Source organism: Protopterus annectens, chromosome 4.part0 (genome assembly GCF_019279795.1).
Source record: "Protopterus annectens isolate FY-2018-M chromosome 4.part0, PAN1.0, whole genome shotgun sequence".
In the NCBI taxonomy this organism is placed as follows: Eukaryota; Metazoa; Chordata; order Ceratodontiformes; family Protopteridae; genus Protopterus; species Protopterus annectens.
This window is the reverse complement of record NC_056733.1, coordinates 24,711,820-24,717,819: the sequence shown is the minus strand read 5'-3', so window position 1 is coordinate 24,717,819 and position 6,000 is coordinate 24,711,820.

Here is a 6,000-nt window from a genome sequence, read left to right as displayed (position 1 = left end):
GTCTGTGCCACCAAACATGGCACACTCATACAATACGCAGATGACTCGACCATCATCTGCTCAGCCCAGTCCCTACCCAAACCGAAAAAGTCACACAGGAATCCTTTTCCTCTGTTGAAACATGGTTATCCGATGCCCAATTAATATTCAACTCAAACAGAACTAAACTACTTCTCTTCCAACCCACCAAACATACTCAAAACAACTCTCACTTTAACATCACAGCAAAAGACAACACCACTATACACCCAACAGAACACACCAAATTGCTAGGAGTGGAAATAGATAATAAACTAAAATTTGACATTCACATATCCATGGCCATAAAAAAGTCCACAAAAAACTAGGAGCGTTATACAGAAATAAGCAACTTCTCACCAAAGCAGCAAAGATTTCAGTAGCAAATTCCCACCTTATCTCCACCCTACTTTATCCCTCTCCAATATATGCCAACCTAAGGCAATGTGATCTAAACAAGCTAGAGACCTACTACAACAAAATCGCCAAATTCACCACAGGGGCATCCTACCATAGATGCCACTGTCTCTCACTTGCTGAACTGGGCTGGCTTGAACTCCCTCACCTCCTTCAATAGTATCAACTCTCACTCGCCCACAAACTAGTAAACCATCCACTAAATGTCCCATCCCTCCAGAATCTACTCCAACCCAATCGCACCACCAGACCACTAAGATCCAGCAAAAAAATCACTTGCAGATCACTAAAGCCAATAACTCTGCTGGTGAAGCATTATTTTGTTGTGCCATAGCCAAATTATGGACCTCCCTCCCACCCACAATTGCCTCCATACCATCATGCACCCACTTCAAAACTTTACTAAAAGCACACCTAAAAACATGCTGGCTATGCCCTTGCAACTCCCACTCTAATATCACCCACCGCATCCAACCACTACCTTTCTTTCCACCCCACTAACTACCTTGATTATAGCAAGTGGGGATACTCATAAGCCTAGTACTTATTATACAGCAGGAACTTCTTATTGTAACAATTGTTAATGTCTGTTATGTACTTCGCAGATAAAGATTTTAGCTGTCTACTGATGTGCTACGTTCATCATCTATAACTGTAATTAATTGCTATGTTAATCAATTTGTTAATCGCTATGCAAATCCAATTAACTACTGTCTGTTTATTTTAACTGTGGAGCTTTTCTCCCCGGGCCTCCGCTGAAAATGGACCTACGTCCAGTCGGACACTCCCGGTCAACAAATGTAAATAAATAAAATAAATAAATATTTTCTCTGGATCTCAAGGATTCATCATCATAGTACACAGTGATATGCAGTCCCTCTGCCATTATGCCTGACTGAGACACGTAATGATTTTATACTTATTAGACCTGACTGAACACATAAGAGGGATTCCTGTGATATGGTAATGATGGGTGTGGTATAAATTGATCTCACCTGGCAGAAGCTCAGGAGCAAATTTGCTTCTAATTGTGGGCTTACCTGCACAAAAGTCTATTGCATTTTTTGCAGTGAAATGAAAATAAATATGCTGTATTTTTTTTTTTTACAGTTATGCTGATGTACTGCTTAGCTTTGTATGCTGAGCAGCATGTCAGCAGAGAAAGGGGGTGGTGATCACTGGACTTAGATGGTTCACCACCCATTTTTGTACATCTGGACTCCCATAAATTACACCACTGGGACAAGCTTATACCTGTGGCAATGTACTCTGTGAACTGCATATGATCCCGGGATGGGGAGAGTAATGTGACTGTTAATTGAATGATGTATTATGTGTGCACAATAGCACAAGACCACATCCCAGGGCTTGACCCTTATGTATTTGTCTTTATAATTCACTAAGGATTGATATGCAGGCATACTGTGAACAAGTTCTACTCAATAGCATGTTATCTGTTTTTGAGTGGCACTCATAACCACGTTTCTTACCCTCTGTGTCTCTCATTCTCTGTGTCTCTATGCCTTTCTCCCATGGTTTATAGTTGAAATAACATGCAATCAGCAAAACTGGTAATGAAACCGCTTGAACAAAAGTATTTAGAAGATCAGTATCAGCAGAGGTTATTAAAGTCTTGCTCTTATTCTGTAACTAATACCTAACGCATTCCTTGTAGGTTTGCCGATTAGTATACTTCTGATTTCCACTTATTTAGTTACCTTTTTCTGTTAGCTTTGTTATGCTTCTTAAAAAAGTATTCTGCCTGATATGTAGAAATTTCTTATTAATAAAAATACATCTGATGCCTGTAGCTTAAGCTTCATTTAACGTTTCACAGCCTATGCAGTACAGTTGTATTAGCTTCTTTTTCAATAACAGTAAAGCAGATTTGTGGTTCACAAGCAAAATGGCTCTTTGTACAAGTAGCAAGTTATTTTGCATGGATTTAGCTTCCAATTTCTGATAGATATCAGAATGCTATCACTCATTACATAGTTTGGTTGTTTTTAACCAATTTTATTGATTCATTAAAAAACAACTAGAATTTGGGTAAAAATGTTTACTACCTCTGAAAATTGTTAACACGACTACAATACCATATCAAGGTCCTTTACCGATCATGTTGTCACCTACAGGGAAAAAGAATGAAATAACAACATCAACTCAAGACTCACATGCATACTAGATAATGACTTACACTAAGCATTCCCATGCAGAGAGAAAAATATACCAAATGGCATTTAGCTCTTTAAAAACTGCAGTCTTCCTTAAGTGAGACACACAACCCATAAGGGCGACACAGTGGTGCAGCGGTTAATGTTGTCGCCTCACAGCAAGAGGTTCTCTGGTTCGATTCTTGGCTGGGGTGCCTTCTGTGTGGAGTTTGCATGTTCTCCCTGTGTTCGCGTGGGTTTCCTCCGGGTACTCCGGTTTCCTCCCACATTCCAAAGACATGCATCTGGAGCATTTCTCCCTGGGCCTCCGCTGAAAACAGGCTCTGTGGAACCTAGTTGGACTTTCCCGGTCAGCAAATGTAAAATAAAAAAAAGAAAAATAACACATAGCATTAAGAGTAACATTAAACCCAAAACTGGACCAACAACTCATTTTCCACAACATCAGAACTATTCCCTTCCTGTACTGGCCTGCACCCTCATCAATGCACATAGAATCAGAAACAATCTAGACAATGTAAGTGCTTTTATTTCCCATCACAATCCAGGCATTGTAACAGTCACAGAATCCTGTGTCAAATAAGACTTCCCCGACTTCCAACACTTTCTAACCTCCTACAAGTAGGTCAATGATGCCAGACCTGGCAAAACAGTCACATGGAGGCTCTCTAATTGTATACAGAAATAAACTAAACCCAAAAATCATTGCACAAAGAAACTCCTCCTCAGACTCCAGTCATAACTGGATTATCCTAAAATTTCCACCTCACAAAGGCAAACAAATTCTGATCACTGCACCCTATCACCCCTTCTTCCCTGCACAAATTAAAATCACTCATCACTAACATCCCCAATAACAGTCCCAAAAATAATAACATAATCATTCTAGGTGACTTCAGTCTTAATTATCTTGGCCCTCTTTCATCTGGCATGGGTACCTTGCTAGCAGACCAAGATGTCCTTCATCTCTTAAAAGAACTAGCAAGATACTAACCTCAGCTAGTGCAAACACCGCACATTAGACCTGATTTATTACAAACATACCAAACTCCATCTCCAGCATAAACCTTCTGCAACCATCATTAAGTGACCACTGTCCAATCATCTTTACAATTGTCAACTATCCTACAAAACTACCACCAATATTAAAACCATTCAGAAACCAGAGTAGCACAGATATAGACAAACTCACAGCCCACAACTGGAACCGTATACTCTCCTTACATGACCCTAAAACAGCAGATATAAGTCTAACCAAATTTCTACTCCTACTGCAAGACAAATTCTTCCCACTTATCCACAGGATTTATAAACCCACTACTACTTAAGGAACACCCATCCAACACTTGGCTATGCTCTTGTACCAACCTTGGCTAAACTTTCTTCCCCTCTTTATTCTTCCTCCTACGCCATGCCTTCTCACTCTGACTTCTTTATCTACCAAGCTCTACTTAGCTTCCACCTTTTCAGCCTATTTCTACTTTCACGCACTTTTACTTCAAGTATTGCTTGTCTAAAGTCAGACTTCATTATCCCAACTTACACATGCTGATGCATTACTCTATTGTTCTGTTGTCTACTCTCATTTTTCAATTACCACTAATTACATGGATAAACAGACTATATTTTTATGTCATGCAAATGTATATGCCAAATTGCTTGAGTAAATCACTTTTTTTATGTCAATTTATTTGCTATAGCTCATATATTGTACTGTACTGTTTTTATTCTACTATTGTTACTCCTTTATCTTAGTGTAGAGATTTAACGGACCCTCTGTCCACTGTCTTAGTTCACCTTTGTCATTGTCTTAATTCACGACTGTAATTGTTTCTGTTGTAAAAAATTGTATATACAGGAATTGTATCTATGTAATGGAGCTTTTCTCCCTGGGGCCTCTACTGAAAACGAGCCTCTGGCCCAGTCGGACCTGCCCGGCAAACAAATATAAAATAAAATAAATAAATTAAAACTGAATGAGTGTCTGCTGAACTCAAACATCTTTTAACTCTAAGGGATGAAGCATGGCAAAAAATGGAAACAGACCCCCACAACTGACAAATGCATCTGCTTTATAGTCTTCTGTAACTAGTCAAAAAGTCCATGAAAAGACACAAAAGACATCTCCAAACAAAGAAACAAATTACCCTCTTACATTCCCCCAAACACTTCAAGAAAGAGGTTGACCTACTTACTGGAAAAAAATCTCCTTCTGATCCCTGTCTACAAACACCATTGAATGTGTCTCCTCATGATAGCCTGTCTACAAACCCCATTGAATGTGTCTCCTCATCATACCCTGTCTATAAACACCATTTAATGTGATAGAGGAAAACTTTCTCCAGAAAATTTCAGTAAAGAATATAGCAATCTCTCATCAATAAACTCCACACCGTTCACAGATCATGCATTGCCCACCCTGCCACTATCCACCCCCTCTTCCATTTTAAATGCATACATCACAAAGTCTCTGTTCTACTTGAAAGTATTTCCACTGACACCCCTCCTGAATCAGACTACATGAACTCCTGGTTCAAATATCACTGCAGAGAGCATCTATTCATCCCTCTCGCCCACATATGTAATCTATATATAATCTATATCTGACATAAAACATCATGCCACAGATTTGGAAAACTGCTCTTATTAAACCCCTCCCAAAGCAAATCAACACAAAATATGCATCTCACTTCCATCCAGTATCCATCTTCCAAATTCTGGTCAAACCTCTTGAAAAGTTAGTCTATATCCAGCGGTACCACCTGCTTTCCTCCAAACAATATGTATACTGGCTTGGATGAAGTATTATGACAGCAATTGGTCCCTGATTGATGATATCCTGCTAAACTCTGATAATGGCCTACAGGTGCCCTATTTATAGATGCGACAAATGCATTTGATTTCATTGACCTCTATCTCCTCCAAAACAAACTAATTGAAATTGGTATCAGTCTCAGTGCCACTTACTGGTTTAAAACCTTCCTCACTGACAGACACTTCAGAGTTGAAATAGGATCCCCCCTGTCAGAATCTGCATCTATTACCAAAGGAGTACCACAAGGATCCATTCTTGCCTCCCTACTCTTCTCCATATTCATTAACAAATTTCCTTGTGACTTCCATCTTCTTCAACTTATGTTCTGTGCTGATGACATAACCATTTACCGATCAGGTCATTCTAACACCAGCATTCATTGCTAACTCCAGTTGGACTTACATGAGCTTCACCAATGACTCATAAACCAAAACTACTACTCAACCCCAACAAGACCAAAACTATGCTTTTTGGAACTACACAGAAAATTCACCAAGCACATAACTCTTTAACTCAGTCACTCCAGTGGAGTCCTGGAGGTTTGTACTTTTAATTCCCAATAACTATATCCTGAGC